At 44.2% G+C, this 18,187-nt stretch overlaps 1 long non-coding RNA gene across 1 annotated transcript; it reads left to right on the top strand.

Moving 5' to 3' along the window:
* The first annotated feature begins 1,772 nt into the window (after window positions 1-1,772).
* On the top strand, window positions 1,773-17,708 carry LOC129640437 (uncharacterized). The gene is made up of 2 exons (XR_008708805.1): window positions 1,773-1,968; window positions 17,417-17,708. It is a non-coding gene; the product is annotated as an uncharacterized LOC129640437 (long non-coding RNA).
* The last annotated feature ends 479 nt before the right edge of the window (window positions 17,709-18,187 follow it).

Below are 18,187 nucleotides of genomic sequence, written 5' to 3'. Positions count from 1 at the left end.
ATGGTATGAGAGTGGTCTAGTTTCATTCTTTTGCAGGTAGCTGTCCAGTTTTCCCAACAGCACTGAAGAGACTGTCTTTTCACAATTGTGTATTCTTGCCTCCTTTGTCATAGATTAATTGACCATAAATAGGTGATTTTTGGTTTTTCTTTTTAGGGCTTTCTATTTTTTTAGGGCTGTTCCATTGATCTCTGTGTATGTATTTTGTCCCAGTACCATTCTGATTTCTGTAGGTTTGTAATATAGTTCAAAATTAAAGAGTATGATACCTCTCATTTTTGTTCTATCTCAAGATTGTTTTGGCTCTTTGGAGGTTTTTGTGGTTCCATAAAAACTCTTAGGATTTTTTTGTTTTAGTGCTGTGAAAAATCCCATTGCTACTTGTGTGTGTGTGTGCGCACGTGCGCTTAGTTGCTCCGTCATATCTGACTCTTTGTGACTCCATGAAGTGTAACCCCCCAGGCTCCTGTGTCTATGGGGTTCTCCAGGCAAGACTAGGCAAGAATACTGGAGTAGTCATTCCCTTCTACAGTGGATCTTCCCAATGCAGAATCAAACCTGGGCCTCTTGCATTGCAGGCAGATTCTTTGCCATTTGATATTGCATTGGAACTGCATATTGCTTTGAGTGATCTGGCCATTCTAACAATGCTAATTCTACCAATCCTTGAGCATGGTATATCTTTCCATTTATTTGTGTCATCTTAATTTTCTTTCATCAGTGTCTTATACTTTTCAGAATATAAGTCTTGAACCTCCTTAGTTAAATTTATTCCTAGGTATTTTATTCTTTTTGATGCAATTATAAGCAGGATTGCTTTCTTAATTTCTTCAGCTCGAACTGGTTCTCTTTTTATATATTCAAACTCTTTGTTGAAGTTCTCACTGTATTCATCCTTCTCCCAAGGTCAGGGAGCATCTTTTGACCAATACTTTGAATTCTTTGGACTTCCCTGGTGGCTCAGGTGGTAAAGAATCTGCCTGCAATGTGGGAGACCTGGGTTCGATCCCTGAGTTGGGAAGATCCTCTGGAGAAGGGAACAGCTATCCATTCCAGTATTCTGGCCTGGAGAATTCTATGGACAGAGGAGCCTGGTAGGCTATAGCCCATGTAGTCACAGAGTCAGACATTACTCTGCAAATTTCACTTCACTTGAATTTTTTATCAGAGAGATTACTTATCTCCGTATCATTAAGGTCTTTTTCTGAGGTTTTTGTCCTTTTTTTTTTTTTAACATATTTCCTCATTTTGCTGTCTGTCTGTTTCTATGAAGTAGGCAAAACTGCTGCCTCTCAGTCTTGAAGGCGTGGCCTTGTGTAGGTGATGACCCTTCTTCTTCAACCCTTACTTAGCGCAACTGTCTGTACTAAGTCACTTCAGTCATGTCTGACTCTTTGTGACCCCATGGACTGTAGCCCACCAGGCTCCTCTGTCCATGGGATTCTCTAGGCAAGAATACTGGAGTGAGTTGCCATTTCCTTCCTAATGGAAGGATCTTAGGGGATCTTCCTAACCCAGGTGTAGAACCTGCATTTCATGTCTCCTGCATTGGCAGGTGGGTTTTTTACTATTAGAACCACCTTTGATGGGCTATTTCTCAATTCTTTGTAGTTGTCTAAACACCTGATTTATCCCTGAAGTGGCCCTGTGGCTGAGGGCATGTTGGGACCTGTCAGTGCTTGAGGGGGTGGAGATTCTCCTTCAGCACTCAGGTTGAAGCCAAGCCTTCAGGCAGCAGCAACTTCTAAAGTGTGGAGACACATACAGTCCTGGGGCCATGGTTGTAATCCCTGCTGCTCTCCAGATGTAAGGTCTGGAGGTGTCCTCTGGCTGACAGTTGCAGAAATTGGGACTCTTGAGGGCTACACAAGCTCCTTCTGGAGTCTGGCTGAGTGGCACCAAGGCCATAGGGGTTCGAGGATGATGTCTCACAGCTTACTTCCCTGGGGGCCCCTCCTTCACCTCCAGGTATGAGGGAAACCTGAGGCTCTTGGTTCCACAGATGGTTCTCTTTCACAGGAAGCTTGGGGTTGTGTTTGTCTGTTGTCCTGTGGTGCCTGGGGGGTGGTGGCCTGATAAGAGCTCTCTCTCTGGTTGTTACTGTCCCATGGGCCTCAGGGTCTCCAGTCCTACTGGCCACCAGGGCATGTCCCCACATGCACTGTGTATGCTCCTGCTGGGCTCAGCCAGAAGGTGTGGGGGCTGGACTTGCTCCCTTGTTTTGGGAAGACAGGAGGAGGATTACTTGACTTAGGTAGGAGCACAATGGTGCCTCAGTCTCTGGGCAGTGTCTTCCTTCCCCCACCCTCCAGTAGACATCTTTGGATTCACGAATGACTGTCCCTTACACACAGTCTCAACAGGTGTCACACTGTGGGCATTTCACTTCTCTTGGGGCAAGTTCAACTTCATGCCTCCCCTACCTGCCTAGGTGTGGCCCTTCTATGCTCTGCTGTGGATCAGGTGTTCAGCTAGTTCTCAAGTCCTGTCTGGGGAGAATCGACCTGTGTGTAACTGCATATTTTAGTTATGTCCTCCCATGGACATATTTGTCATGCCCATGGGAGGAGGTGGGTTCAGGCTCTTCCTTCATCACCACCTTGAACTGACCTTGACCTGGGAGTCTATAAAGGTCCAGGTTCAGACTGCACCCCAGATGTGTTCAGTCAAAATCTCTGGGAGGCAGGTGAATATGTGGTGGTACAAGGATTGTTTTATTAAAGCTCCTCAGGCCTGCTGTCCTGGCTAGCCGAGGCAGGTCGCTGCCCACTAACTTGGTCTGTCTTAGCTTGTCCTTTATTAAACATATTGCTCTGTAGGAGGTGGTCAAAAGCATATATCTCTATACTCACGCTGCCAAATGGAACAGGGAACAATTTAACTGTGCTTATACATCATGGCATCTAGTCCCATCACTTCATGGCAAATAGATGGAGAAACAGTGGAAACAGTGGCAGACTTTATTTTTGGGGGCTCCAAAATCACTGCACATGGTGACTGTAGCCATGAAATTAAAAGACGCTTACTCCTTGGAAGGAAAGTTATGATCAACCTAGACAGCATATTAAAAAGCAGAGACATTACTTTGTCAACAAAGGTCCGTCTAGTCAAGGCTATGGTTTTTCTAGTAGTCATATACGGATGTGAAAGTTGGACTATAAAGAAAGCTGAGTGCAGAAGAATTGATGCTTTTGAATTGTGGTGTTGGAGGAGAATCTTGAGAGTCCCTTGGACTGCAAGGAGATCCAACCAGTCCATCCTAAAGGAGGTCAGTCCTGGGTGTTCATTGGAAGGACTGATGTTGAAGCTGAAACTCTCCTGATGCGAAGAGCTGACTCATTTGAAAAGACCCTGATTATGGGAAAGATTGAGGGCAGGAGGAGAAGGGAACGACAGAGTATGAGGATGTTGGATGGCATCACTGACTCAATTGACATGAGTTTGTGTAAACTTTGGGAGTTGGTGATGAACAGGGAGGCCTGCCGTGCTGCAGTTCATGGGGTCACAAAGAGTTGGACACGACTGAGTGACTGAACTGAACTGATACATTTAGAAAAGTAATCTTCCCAAAACAAGCTTGGTAACAGAATAAAATCTTGGCTTCGTCTGCATGATACTGTCACGATAGGCTTATGTGACCCATGTGACCCCTGCCAGCATGGCTCCAGAGCTCTCTGGGTGCTGCATCCATGGGGACACTGTGGAGGATGGCGGACATTTGTCTTCAGTGATGAGTCACAGCACTTACCTCTTCCTTCCATGGACTCTTCTGTTGAGGTAACTCCACTCCATGAAGATAAATTGTTAACTTTCAATAGTAAACAATGAGTAAATAACTTGCAACATTTTAGGAAAGTGCTCCCTTAGCCTCTGGATCTGCTGGCTCATTATCTGTTCCTCTGATGCTCTCCCATTATAGCCTCTTTTTGAGCTTGGTTTAAGTCACAAGGAAGAGGAGGATGGAGTCCATGGTCTGAGGAGCTCTGGGCTTACATCTAAAGTTTGTCTGAAATTGGAAGGAGATTCCATTAGATAAATTACCTCAATATGTTTTCCAGTCAAGGGAGTCTGCCTGGCATCCAACTCAAACACAAGGCTTCCGGGTAGGATGAGTTGGTCCATGGTTGCAGGTATCAGGAAGAGTGTGGATTCTAAGCTGACTGCTTTCAGGTCATCTCATGTAGCCCTTTAATCAGACAAGTTCCTGGGACTTGCTCCCAGAATTCCTGATGCAGGAAATGTGAGGTGGAGCCTGGTAATCTAGCCTCTTAAAGAGCCCCAGGTGAGCCTTGGATTTAGTCCAAGACAGGTAGGCTCATTTAGTGCTTGGGTATAATGAAAAATGAATGCCTGGGTTCTACTAGAAGTAATTGGGGGTGTCTTCCTGGTCTAGAACTGAGTGGGAACAACTCCTAATGCTTGACTTCAGGGCTGGACGTGGTGATGGGATGAGGCATGGAGGCTTGGGTCCAGACTCAGGGAACCATGACCTTGCACCCAGTTGACTCAATAGCACTTGGAGTCTGGGAGTGTCCTCACATGACATGAGATGCTACCTGAGTACATTTGGCACATTTTGAAGTCAGAGACTTTTAAAGAAGATGAGTCAAAGCACTTACATTTATTTACATAAGCTATAGACTTCAACCTGGACAATGCTGATATGTAATATTTTATTAGGCTTTTTGAACTATAACGGCTTTCTTTATCTTTCATCTCTAAGACAGCTCAGGAACCAGGGAAATAAATCTTTACTGCTGCTCCTTCTTATGAAGAAACTGAAAGACAAAGTTTAAGCATGCTTCTCCAGGCAAGAATACTGGAGTGGGTTGCCATTCCCTTCTCTAAGAGATCTTCCTGACCCAGGGATGGAACCCAGGTCTCCTGCATTGCAGGCGGATTCTTTACCAGGTGAACCACCAGGGAAGCCCTACTCAGGTGGCGCTAGTGGTCAAGAATCTGCCTGCCAGTGCAGGAGACTGTAGGCAACAAGAGTTCAATCCCTGGGTCGGGAAGATCCCCTGGAGGAGAGCATGGCAACCCACTCCAGTATTCTTGCCTGGAAAATCCCATGGACAAAGGAGCCTGGCAGGCTACACCCCATGGGGTCACAAACAGTCAGACAGGACTGAAGCAACTTAGCATGCATTCCTTCTTAGCTCTAAGGCCAGGATCCAGTTGCGTTCCAATGTGGGGACAGATTTCAGCTCCAGCAACCCAGCCTGCTTGCTGGTGAGTGAGCTGAGGGGCTTCCAGGACGTTGGTGTTTATGCTGCTCCAGATGGATCATTTAGGGGAGAAGACCAGCCTGATTTGACTATTGGCACTTCTGGCCCCAGGCGGGATGGTGGGGCTCACTTTTGACTCCCTCTCAGTTTGGCAGGTTTAGAAAGTGTTTTCAACTCAAAGCCCCAGGGATTCCGGTACAAAAATGCTGAAAAACCTCAAGTACACTGGTCTGTTTATAAAAACCAGAGGGTCCCTGTCCCGCCCAGGAGAGGTCAGGGAAATACGTTCATCTAAATCTGAGAAGGTTCTTGAAGAGAGATTTCTATCTAATTTAATCTACATCCATAGCAATTCCGTAATAGAGCAATAAGTCATTTATTGTGAAAGTTAGGAGTGTGTTTCTGACTGTGACCCAGGCAACCCTAGCTGTGTTCCCTCTCTCTGTCTTGTTGGTCAAGTATGGAGACTGAAGGTTTTGGACTAATTTTCTTCCTCTAGAGGCATTTTTAGCATGTTGCCCACCTGTTGTGAAAGGAGTATTAAGCAACAAATGCCTGTGTGTGTGGTGATGTGGGTGTCATAGCAACAGCATCAGTGGATCAGTCCCCACAGCAACTCAGCTTTGGGAGATGGAGAAGTTGAAAGAAGGCTAGCCTGGGAGCTGGGGCCTTGGACGCTGGGAGGGCCTTCCCCGGTGTGGGGACAGCACATCCCAAGGCAGAGAGCCTGTGGATTCCAGGTTCTCTACATGGTTCCCTGTGTGTGATGTTTCTGAGCCAAGAGTTGAGGATAAAGATGGAGAGAGAGACTGGTCCCAGTTGTGGCAACTCCAACAGGTAGGCAGCTCTGTGCTCTCTCCAGGCCACCTTATCAGAACCCACTTAGTCAGCCTCAGGTAGACCTCTCCAATTCTCACCTCTGTCCACACTCCAGGTTCCTCACTAGCTGCCCCCGTGATACCTCTGCCTCACTTGGGTACATTTGGTTTCCAACTTGCTCCATGGCTGGTCGTGCTGATCTCATCCACAAAGACAAGAGCTCCTTCTGATTCTCCTCCATCCCTCCCCACACCATGTGAAATTTACCAACCAGGATGTGCTGACTGGACCTACAAGATGCTCACCCAAGATGTGAACCCTCTCCAGCTCCACTCCCCACCCCCTCTTCCATCAGCACAGCCTCCTGGATGCAGGGGTCCCCCCTGTTCTTCCTCCACTGAGCCACTGGAGTCGCTCTGGAAAAGAGATCCCATTGTCCCTCTCACGGGTGGAGTGGTTGGACATGAGAGTCCTCTTAGCTTGGGTTCAAGAGAAGTGAAGTGTTGAGCAAGTCCTGCCCTGAGTCCAGCCACCTCTTGGAGAGTTTTGCTTTGAAACTCCCTCTGTGGGTGATGCAGGGCAGGAGGTGGCAAGCTTTCCTCCTGGTACCCTGGCTCTGCAGCTCTCCTATCAACCCAGGCAGCGGCCGAGCATCTGCACACAGGTGGGGCTGCTGGTGTTGCACTGACTGGAGCTCAGCCCTCATGTCTATACAGCATGGGATGCAGGGGCATCAGCTGACAGGAGGAGGAGCAGGTGGAAGAGGAAGTGGGTCTGGGGACGCGTTATGGAGGCTTGACCAGCCCTTCCTGCTGCCTGGAAGGCTCTGGCTAAAATTTTCACATGGCTGGTGGCTCTGTGACAGTCAGAACTCAGCTTAAATGTCACCTCCTCAGAGAGGCTCTCCCTGAACTCAGAATCTAAAACAGCCACCCTGACTCTCTCAATCACATCACTCTGTTTTAATTCTTGGAATAGCGAGTGTCACTGTGAGATGTTGAGTTGTTAACTTACTTCTATCTCTTGCTAGTGTGTGTGCTCTTCTGTATCTTACTAGTGACATTGAGGCCTACTGGGCAGCCTGAGAAGACTGTCTCAGGCTTCATGCATAAGCCTGAGACATTCTTCTCCGTTCCGGAAAAAGTACAAATATGCTGTGATGAAATACAGTATAATGCAAAACCAGATTTGGTTATATGGACTTGAATAGCCTGGGATTACATCCTCGTGTGTGTATGTGTGTTTGTGTATTGTGTGTATGTATGTATGATGTGCATGCGTGTCTGTGTGTGTGTGTGTGTGTATGTGTGTGTGTATGTGCACACAGGGATGGGAGTGCATCCTGTAGCCTTGGCTTCATCAACAGCCAACTTAAGTCCCAAGTGGCCTGTACCCACCTAGGTAAACAGCAGGTCTGAGCCCTCAGGTCACTCAGCACTTACTGAGCTGTGCACCAGCCTCTCCTCCAGTGAGATAGAAGCTCAGACACCAGCAGTGAATATTCCGTAATTCTGAACTAAGCATATCAAGAAATGTATATATAAATATATATCTGAAAAAAAGACACTAATTGGAAAAGAAATAGGTACCCCAGTGTTCACAGCAACACTGTTTACGACAGCCAAGACACAGAAGCAACCCAAGCATTCATCTACAGAAGAATGGGTAAAGAAGATATGGTATGTGTATATATACACAATGGAATATTCAGTTCAGTTCAGTTCAGTCGCTCAGTCGTGTCCGACTCTTTGTGACCCTATGAATCGCAGCACGCCAGGCCTCCCTGTCCATCACCAACTCCTGGAGTTCACTCAAACTCACGTCCATCGAGTCAGTGATGCCATCCAGCCATGTCATCCTCTGTCGTCCCCTTCTCCTCCTGCCCCCAATCCCTCCCAGCATCAGGGTCTTTTCCAATGAGTCAACTCTTCGCACGAGGTGGCCATAGTACTAGAGTTTCAGCTTTAGCATCAGTCCTTCCAAAGAAATCCCAGGACTGATCTCCTTCAGAATGGACTGGTTGGATCTCCTTGCAGTCCAAGGGACTCTCAAGAGTCTTCTCCAACACTACAGCTCAAAAGCATCAATTCTTCAGCGCTCAGCCACAAAATGAAATAATGCCATTTGCAGTAACATGGATGGACTTGAAGGGCATTATGCTTGGTGAAATAAGTCAGAGAAAGATAAGTACTGTTTGATATCACTTATATGTGAATTATAAAAAATACAACAAGCTAGTGAATGAAACAAACAAAAAAAAGCAGACATGCAAACATAGAGAACAAACTAGTAGTTAGCAGTGGGGTAGGGGGAAAAAGACTTATTATAGAATTAGATGAAATCATATGTGTGAAATCTTTGAAACTTTAAAGCACCAAAGAGTTGAAAGGATCTTTCATTCAATAGAAATTTTTTTAAAATAAAGAAACTTTAAAATGGGAAAATGAAGCAAACGGGTACTGCTTGGACTCAATGTCTGATCTGGGTCTCAGAGTTGTATGACTCTGCAGAAGCTGCTGTCTTGAAGCATGTCCTGAATCGGAGACAGGCTCCTTTTGTCCTAAGGGGATAGTTTATAATTCCTTTAAAAAATCCTAACCCTTCCAGGGAAAGATTGTAATTATCAAAAAAATTCTTATGTAGTCTTTAAAAATGAACAAAAAAGGTCCATGGTATACACAGTTTCAAATAATCCATGGAAGTGTGTATGTGCTGTGCATGTGTTTCCTTCTGAATCTCTAGTGATGGTCCTGAGGTCCCATGAGGCCTGGGATTGGACCTGTGCACGATTCTCTAAAAGGATGAGATAGGAAGCGACTGTTTATTTAGCCAAGAAGCCAGGGCCGCTCGTCTTCCCAAAGGCAGGAAATACTAAAATAGTGAACAAAGATAAACTCCAGAAAGAAAAGGGATTTCCTCAGTGCTGATCTGGCTCATCCTTTCTGTTTAAGCCCATTCATCAAACTTCCCATCACCTTAGTGGCAAACTAAGTAAATCTGAGGAACCAAACCCAGATTGATGAAAGCTGAGTTATGAATAGATGTTTCAGACGATTTTGGCTTCTGTGTGTAAAAGAAGGAAAAAAAAAAGCTCATGTAGGTGAGATGATCTGCTGTTGGGGACCTTATGATTAGTGATGCTTCTTGTTTATGCCTTGAAAAAGATCAAAGTTCTTTGGGCTTCACACAGGGACCACCAGAGACCTGAGGAGGCTTACGTGGTTGAGTGGTAGTCTGCGTTTTTTCCTCATTTCTGAAATTCACCTCACTGACCTACCAGTAAATTACAAACCATATAATATTCTGGGTGGATAGGCAGAGACTGCAATGTTTTCTTTTTTCACTTATTTAGGCTGAAGGAGAAAAAATAGACTCTAAAGAGGTCCTGATCTATGAAGAGGATTTAGATGACGGAGATGGCACTGAAGGTGACTTGGAGGAAAGCGCAAAATTAAAACTCTTCTGCAGGCTAGCCTCCTTGGCCTCTAAGCTGAGAGAGTTTATTGGTAACATGATAACCACTGCAGGGAAGGTTGTCTTGAAGATTTTACTGGGTTCCTCAGGTGAGAACCTCCGGGTCCTGGGGCACACAGGGAGCGAGCTGGTGAATGATGAAAGAAAGAAACAGTTCTATTCCACAGCAACAAAACTGTAACTGTAGCTTTTGTGAAACTGGCCACATGTACAACCACACACACACACACACACACACACACAGCTTTTGCCATTCAGTTGTAGGTTTTATGTATTAGATGGTTTCTGTTAACCTCTGTAAAGCAGTCTTTTCCCTTAGTAGTTAGGTGACGTTTTCTACGTGACCAACAGGACCACTGTTCACCTCCCTCAGAGCCTGTAGCTGGTGATCTGTGAAAAGGGACCCTTTTCTGTCCCTGTCCAGAGTTACACATGGGCTTTCGGAAGCTTGTCTGTTTACACTGAGTCATTAAGTCTCTTAATTTAACTCTTCAGGATAGAGGGTTTTTCTTCCCCAGTTAGATGGTAATCTCCCAGCACACATGCCCACTACCTCTCCCTGTTGGCTGCAGGCTGCTCCTTCCATAAATATCTTATCTCCATCTTTGCCCTGTCCCCATTGCCCCATAGCTGCTGCAAAATTATTCCATCCTGCTTTTGTGAAGTTTCATGATATGAAGCAACTCTTTTTCCATAGGAGAGTTAAAAGATAGAAAAGTGAAGAGTATTTCTCAAGAAATGTAACTCAGGACTTTAATGAGAAGTTGTTTCAAAATGCTCCCTGCAAAGTTTTTAAATGCCTATGAAGGAATGATTTCATTTGACCTTTTCCACTTTTAGTGATAGAGCCAATCACATTTTGTCGGGCAGGACAAAGGTTTAGTGAGGTTTTATCTGACACAGAATGCAATATTATCATGGAGCCTTGTCAAGAGACAAGCAAAAGTAAATCATTATTTTAAAATTTATTGTGGACAATTAGAATGGACATACAGTATTCCTGAAAAACTGGGGGAGAAATAGAAAGATGGAAACAGGCAAGTAAACATGCTCAATTCTACTGGTTGGAGAAGTGAATGTTCGTTGATAGAGCTCAAGTGCCACAGGTAAGATTTCTTCATCATCTGATATTTCCCCATATTTACAAATTTCACTTTACATATGACTTTTTTTCACAATACAAATAGCACTAATTCTGATTTCATCAAGAGAGTGTGGTGAATTTTACTACCAGCATAGGAGGAATTCCTCTTCGTCCCCAACAGTGACAGAGGCTGAGCTGTGCGGGATTTCCTCCTCTCAGCATTTCTCACACAAGCACCACCCCTCCCACCCCCACCGGGATGATGCTGGCCTCTCTGACCTTGTCCGTGTACTTCTTCGTGTTCCTGGGCCTATGCACCTGGTGGTCCTGGTGCCGGACCTTCGACCCCTTGCCGTTCAGCTATCTCTGCGTCCTGCTGGCCATCTTCACCGCGGGACACCTGATTGGACTCTTATCTGTACCAGTTCCCAGTGCTTCCATGAAGCCATTCCCCACAACGACTACTATGCTGGGTTAAGAGGCATTGCTGGACATTTGAAGATTCCATAAGATAATCCTCGAGCCCTCAAGAGGACCCTACTGGGCCCTGAGCATCTGCTAAGTTTCTTCTGATGCCCACTGGTGGGTCAGCCAGGCTTTGGTGGAGATGGGGACACGGTCTCTGCCTGCTGCACAGTCTGGAGGGAAGAGGTGTTGCTTCAGGTGGGGGTGCTGCTAGGGTGAAGTGGAGGGAAGCTGCTGTTTGCAGCAAAGAGCAGACACATAGTCTTGGTTGAGGAATGAGACTAGGGAGAATGTTTTACAGCAAAGCATAAGAAGGATATGTCAGAGCATCTGTGGGAGGGAGCTCTCAAGGGCAAACAGAGGACAAACTGAGCGTCAAAAAGAACTGAGTGATCATAAAAATGTAAAAGTAAAAATACATGAATCCATGGTGTGTGTGTGTGTGTGAGGGGGGGGGGTTTAATGGGCTTTAGTTGAAGGTGACTATTATCCCAAAGTCTTTTATGAAAATGAGAATTCAAGGTAAAGAACCCAGCATTTGCTTTGACTTTTAAGAAGGAATTTTAGGCCATTCTCAGTTAATGAGGGAAAACTCCTCTTGACAGGATGACACTAGCTAATGAAGGGAAAGGAGTGACAGAATTAGAAAACCACCATTTATCAGTTCTTCATGAGATACTTAAATCTGTTCACAAATTGAAACCATGACTTAAAGAGGCTCCTGGGAGGAAGATTGTTTGCAAGGATGACAGTGTAAGCTTGCTGATCATTTGCTAATTGCAAAGGGAAAAGCCCCTTCTGGGGTAGTCAGCACCTTGACCGGTTGATCCAAACAAATTTTACTGGAGTAGGGTCCCTTGACCTTTCAGACTTCTAGGCTAGATGCAGTGTGGGGAACGAGGCACTGTATTGTTAAGGCTTTAGACCTAACCTCCAATTTCCAGGAAATATAAGGGGCAAGAATGTGGTTTAATTGACTCCACAGGGAAGCAGTCATTAAGTCCAGAATGTAGAATGTAAGGGAAGAGACCTGGTCTCTGAAAATCAGCACTCTGAAAAAGAAGTGTGTATGGAGGGTGTGGGCAAAGACTGTTCTACTTCAAAGGAGAAGCAAGGAAGCCTGCAGATAGATGAGAAGCCCGACTCTGGATCACATCCCAGTTTAAGGACAAATACTTTTGAGATTAAATGGGGAAATTTCAATATTCACTGGTTATTAACTGATAGTACAGACTACCTGTTAGTTCTCAGGTGCATGGTTGTATATGGATATCTGGGAAAATGTCATTATTTTAGAAGATACGGGGTGAATTCTTTAGGATACACAAACATGAAAAACAGGGGAGCCAAGACATGGAAACACCTAGGTGTTTGTTGATGGACAAATGACAAAAGAAAATATAGTATACATATATAAGGAATGTTACTTGGCCATGAAAAAGAAGGAAGTCCTGCTATTTGCAACAACCTGGAATTCCCTGGTGGCTCAGATGGTAAAGTGTCTGCCTGCAATGCAGGAGACCTGGGTTCGATCCCTGGGTTGGAAAGATCCCCTGGAGAAGGAAATGGCAACCCACTCCAGTACGCTTGCCTGGAAAATCCCATGGACAGAGGAACCTGGTAGACTACAGTCCATGGCATCACAAAGAGCTGGATATGACTGAGTGACTTCATTTTTTTGGATGAACATGGTGGGCATTGTGCTGAGTGAAATAAGTCAGAGAAAGATGAATACTATATGATCTCACCCCTTAGGTGGAATCTAAACAGAAAGTCAAACCTAAAAAAACAGAGAGTGGAGTGATGGTTGCTAAGCACTGGAGGGTGGGGAGTATAAGCAGAGGTGGAAAAGGTACATATTTTCAGGTATGAGATTAGTAAATTCTGAGGATCTATCTCCACTCCAGTACTCTTGCCTGGAAAATCCCATGGACGGAGGAGCCTGGTGGGCTGCAGTCCATGGGGTCGCTAAGAGTCGGACACGACTGAGCAACTTCACTTTCACTTTTCACTTTCATGCACAGGAGAAGGAAATGGCACCCCACTCCAGTGTTCTTGCCTGGAGAATCCCAGGGATGGCGGAGCCTGGTGGGCTGCCGTCTGTGGGGTCACACAGAGTCAGACGTGACTGAAGCGACTTAGCAGCAGCAGCAGCAGAGGATCTATCTACAGGGGTACGGTAGTAATAGCACTGCATTGTAATAACAGTGTACTGACATGTGCTGAGACTAGACCTTAAACCTTCATACCACAAAAAAAGCAAAGAAAAAGAGTAGCTGTGTGAAGTGATTATTAACTTGATTGAGATGCTATGCATCATTTTACAGTCTATACTTATATCAAATCATCATGCTTTCCGCTTTAAATATAATTATACCTCAGTAAAGCTGGAGGAACTGAGAAGTCTCTTTAATAATGCAGATTTACATAATACTTATTTTAAGCAGAATTTGATAGATACAAAATTTCAGTGCAGACATTAGTTCTAGGCTAAATGAGTCTTAGTTTCTTCTAGACATATAATTTTTCATTTATTGAACACATATAGAAAAATGTTTTTACTGCTGCAAGGTTGTTAGTTCCAGACTAAATGAATATTTCAGTTCTATAAGTTTAATTTTGGGTTTTATTGAACTCATAGAGCAAAAAGTTCTGCACTGTTGGACTTTTAGGGGATGATTTAATTGGAAATGTAAGTTGTATACCTTCTATGGGGTTGTGGTCGCTCCACATACCCCAATTTAAGGCTCTTTTCTGCCATCTAGAGACTGACAATAGGAAATACAAAGACTAGTCAGAACCACCTTGAAAACACCTCTTATGTAAAGGATTAGTGAGCAAATATTTTAGATTTTGCAGGCCTATGGTCTCTGTGACAATTCTTCCAAGAAGCCATTTTAGTGCAAAAGCATCCCTGGACGAGATTTTAAGATTTTGGCTGCTGCTGCTGCTGCTAAATCGCTTCAGTCGTGTCCAACTCTGTGTGACCCCATAGATGGCAGCCCACCAGGCTCCTCTGTCCCTGGGATTCTCCAGGCAAGAATACTGGAATGGGTTGCCATTTCTTTCTCCAACACATGCATGCATGCTAAGTCACCTCAGTTGTGTCCGACTCTGTGCAACCCTATAGACAGCAGCCCATCAGGCTCCTCTGTCCATGGGATTCTCTAGGCAAGAATACTGGAGTGGGTTGCCATTTCCTTCTCCCAGGGTTTTGGCTAGGTTCTGGCAAAACTTCGTGGACACTGAACTTCGGATTTCAAAATATTTTCACATTTCATGAAATATATTTTTCTTTTGATTTTTCCCAACCACTTAAAAATATAAACACCATTATTAGCTCACTAGTTATAACAGGTGGTAAACCAGAATTTGCCAACCAAGTGTGTAGATAATAGCAGTCCTAATAGTGTAAAAACTTCCCATCTTTATCTTTCATAGGGATCGCCTCAAACTTAAAATTATGGTTGTAAGTTATGATAGACACTTTGAAGATAATACCTTTAAAAAGTTTAAAAGCTTCATCGCTATACTCTCATAGAGTCATTAGAAGCTGGGTGGTTTATCAGAGTATAGATAGTTTGAGCTAAACAATGCAATATATATATATATATATATTTATATATACACATATACATGAGTGTATACACATGTTTGCATGTAAGCTGCCTTGTTGTAGATTCTTCCTCCATTAACTTGGTGAAAATATGGCATTGCCTTTTAACCTTTGGAAGCTTGGAAATTTATGTATTTTAAATGATAGCTTTTTCTTAAGGTACAATTTTAATGCATTGCTATCCACCAACTGAGCTGGCAGAAAACAAAATGGAAACAAGGGGGAAGAAAAAGTCATCCTGTGTGGGCGTTTGTCACAAATTTCATAACCACAGAGACTCCAGCCCATGTATCTAGCTTCGGATGTGGCAGTACTCAAAACAATCCAAGTCGTTTTTGACTTCTTGTAAGCTTTCAAATAGGGTTTCTGGTGAAGATTAGCTTTATTTTTAGAATATATTTAGAATACTTTTAGAAATATTGAATTGATTTGTTTATCATTAGGATGCTTGTTGGTGATTGTTTGTAAAAGTATAAAAAAGAATCAGAACACATGTAAACCCATGGCTGATTTGTATCAATGTATAGCAAAAAACCACTACAATATTGTCAAGTAATCCGCCTCCAACTAAAATAAATAAATTAAAAAAAAAAGAATCAGGAAAAACACTTAAGAAAATCATAACTCCCAGAAATACTGTCCCTTTTTTGGTCTGTATTCTCCCAGTGCTTTTCCTGTGCATAAGTGTGCTTTTTACAAACAGATTTTGAATCATGATGCTTTACTGTTGCACAGTATGGTGCACAGGCTGTTCTATAATTTGCTCTGTGCAACTTCTGCATCTCTTCATGTCATGAAATGTTCCTCTAAAGTGTGATTTTCATGGACTGCAAAGCTTTTGATTTTGTTTGACTGTGTAGATGTGTTGTAATGTAGTCAGTCCTTGATTTCTGACCCAGGATATTTAGATTCTTCATTTTTGCTCTCTTGAGTATCCATGTTACTTATGAACTTAGGAAAAATTCATAATGAGTGGAAGCAGCCCCAGGGTCCCTCAGCTGTGTGCGAGCCTCCGCTGGGCTGGCTAGTGCTCTGCTCTGCAGGAGGTCATGGAGGTTTCCCTGGTCCTGGGACCACACAATCCTACTCCACAGGTCTGCACACAGGTGTTGTGAGCTGAAATCTGGCACCTGTGTGGAGCACACCTCTGTGGGCTCGTGTTTCTCTAAGATGACATCTTCTTTCAACCCAAGGGTCCCAAGAGATCGTATGATTCCTTCCAACTCCACTCACAACTGGGTGGAGTTCCTCAAAGGTTCTAGCCAGGGAAGCCTGTGGAGCAGGTGGGCAGGGACCAGTAGTGGACGGGGCGGACAGGAGACTGGGAGGACATAGAGAAGGGGCAGGGAGGAGGGTTGCCCAGGGAAAAGTTAGTGATTCCCACCTGTTTGTGCACAGAACTGTCCAAATTCTCCAAAACAAAGATCAGGGCTGTTTTCTGATAGTTATGAGCTTACCTATGGGAAGGTTGGGCTTCCCTGGTGGCTCAAATGGTAAATCTGCCTGCATTGTAGGAGACCGGGGTTCAATCCCTGGGTTGGGAGGATCCGTTGGAGAAGGAAATGGCTACCCACTTCAGTATTCTTGCCTGGAGAATCCCAGGGACAGAGGAGCCTGGTGGGCTACTAAGTCCATAGGGCCACAAACAGTAGGACATTGCTGGAGCAAGTAACACATGGAAAGGTTAAGGCAGAATGAGAGTAGGATATGAGACACCGGGGTATATGGTTCACATGGTTATAAACCATAAAAATTCAGTGCCCCCTCTTGTGAAGTTGATCCAGCAAAATAAAGCTTTAAAGCTAATCCACATAACTTGCGAAAGACAGATAACATACCACTCAGCACAGTCTGTTTAATGGAATAGAGCCCAGTTCCAACATATTCTGGCAGGTCTCCCTAAGGAAAATGGCAGACTAAACAAAATTTGGCTCAGTTAATCCCAAGTATGGGACTTTCCAAAGGTTCTGTGTTTCCTTGGGAATTTCTGTAGACAGCAAACACCTTACACTTTGAAGGCCAGGAGGCAAGGGTCAGGGTTCAGAGTCCTCACCTGGGTTCCTCTCTGTGATAAAGCCACCAGTCCCAGCCAGTTTGTGTCCTGTGGGTTTTTTGCACCGAAAGTGTGGGATGTGCACTGGCTGGAGGATGGGACCGAAGTAGGTGGACCTGACTTGCTCTGTGGTGTCCTTGAACGTGAGCTGAAATGTGTTGAATGTTATAAACAAACATCTACTTGCTGGTGACTTTACAAAAAGCCAATTTTAATAGTGTCAGCTCACTGTTAACTGTTTCCTTGCAAAGATGACAATGCAGGTAATTCTGAGGTGAACTTATGTAAAAACAGTCCTGGACAAAGGCGAGGTAGGGGGGCGGTCCTTGTTTTCTCACTAAAATTATCTGGACAATCCCAGCGAACATTCTGACGTGGGCCAGGTGGAGGGCTTGGAAGGGGAATCAGTGTCTACTGTTTTTGTAATCACGACAGAGAAAATGATGGAACCTGTAGGTTTTATTCTTCGTGTGTTATGAACATTTGTGCACAGTGAACACTCATATGGGGGTGCCTGAATAGCCCTTAAAGTCGTGTCTCATCATCTCTGACCAACTGTCATTCCAACCTCCGCACTTTCTCTGTGACGGTCACAGTCACTTTCTCTACACTGCAGGGGTTGCACTTCTTTGCTCAAATTCATTTTGTTGTTTTGCTTCTTTTTTTTTTCACCTTAGATCCTGCAATTTGAAAATGAACAAGAATTGTGGCAAGGAATGGGAGAGATTTTCGGACCATTCCCTGTGGAGGCAGCATTCTCTATTAAATAAATACACAACAACTTGTCCCATGTAGCCCTTTCCATGTCCTGTTTCAACAAATCACAATAAGAAAATGCATTTTGTTTAGTGAAGGAAAAGCATGTTTATTCCAGTGTTAAAATGGTATAAGAAAGAAAAGCCAAAGCCTCAAACTTCAGCAATATTTAACCATTCTGTAACAAATAAGAAAAAGGGAAAAAAATGAAAAGCACAATATTATTTATTATATTTATCCTATTCTTAGACTAGTCACTAAAATGTCAGTAGTGTATCAAGAGTCATAATGGCCCCGATGCTGTCTTTTTCTTCTAGTTTGGAGAAGCCAGTGGGCTCCCAGGAAGTGACACAATGCAGTCACTCTTGTGTTGGTTCTGGTGCCGTTAGCTTTACAGGTGGTTGTCTAATGTAGCTTGTTCTAGTGCATTTGCAGCCTCACCTGGGACAGCCATGGTGCTTCCCCCTCATCAGAGCCATCTGAGCCTAGCACAGAAACAGCACAGAAAGACAAAATTGTTCTTAATGGAGGCAGGTCAGTGAGAACTTCATCTGAAAGCAGTCCAGTGTGAGGAAAATTAATGTCAAGCAGGTCATTTTCACGCTGAGGAATGTAAATGAACCTGTGGTTAACACTTCCCCTTTTTGTTAAGGGTGTCACCACCGGGTAGCCGATGGTTTAGTTTGTCTAGT

Source organism: Bubalus kerabau, chromosome X (assembly GCF_029407905.1).
Source record: "Bubalus kerabau isolate K-KA32 ecotype Philippines breed swamp buffalo chromosome X, PCC_UOA_SB_1v2, whole genome shotgun sequence".
NCBI lineage: Eukaryota > Metazoa > Chordata > Mammalia > Artiodactyla > Bovidae > Bubalus > Bubalus kerabau.
The sequence above is the reverse complement of the archived record's forward strand: the minus strand, read 5'-3'. Positions and strand labels throughout refer to the sequence as shown.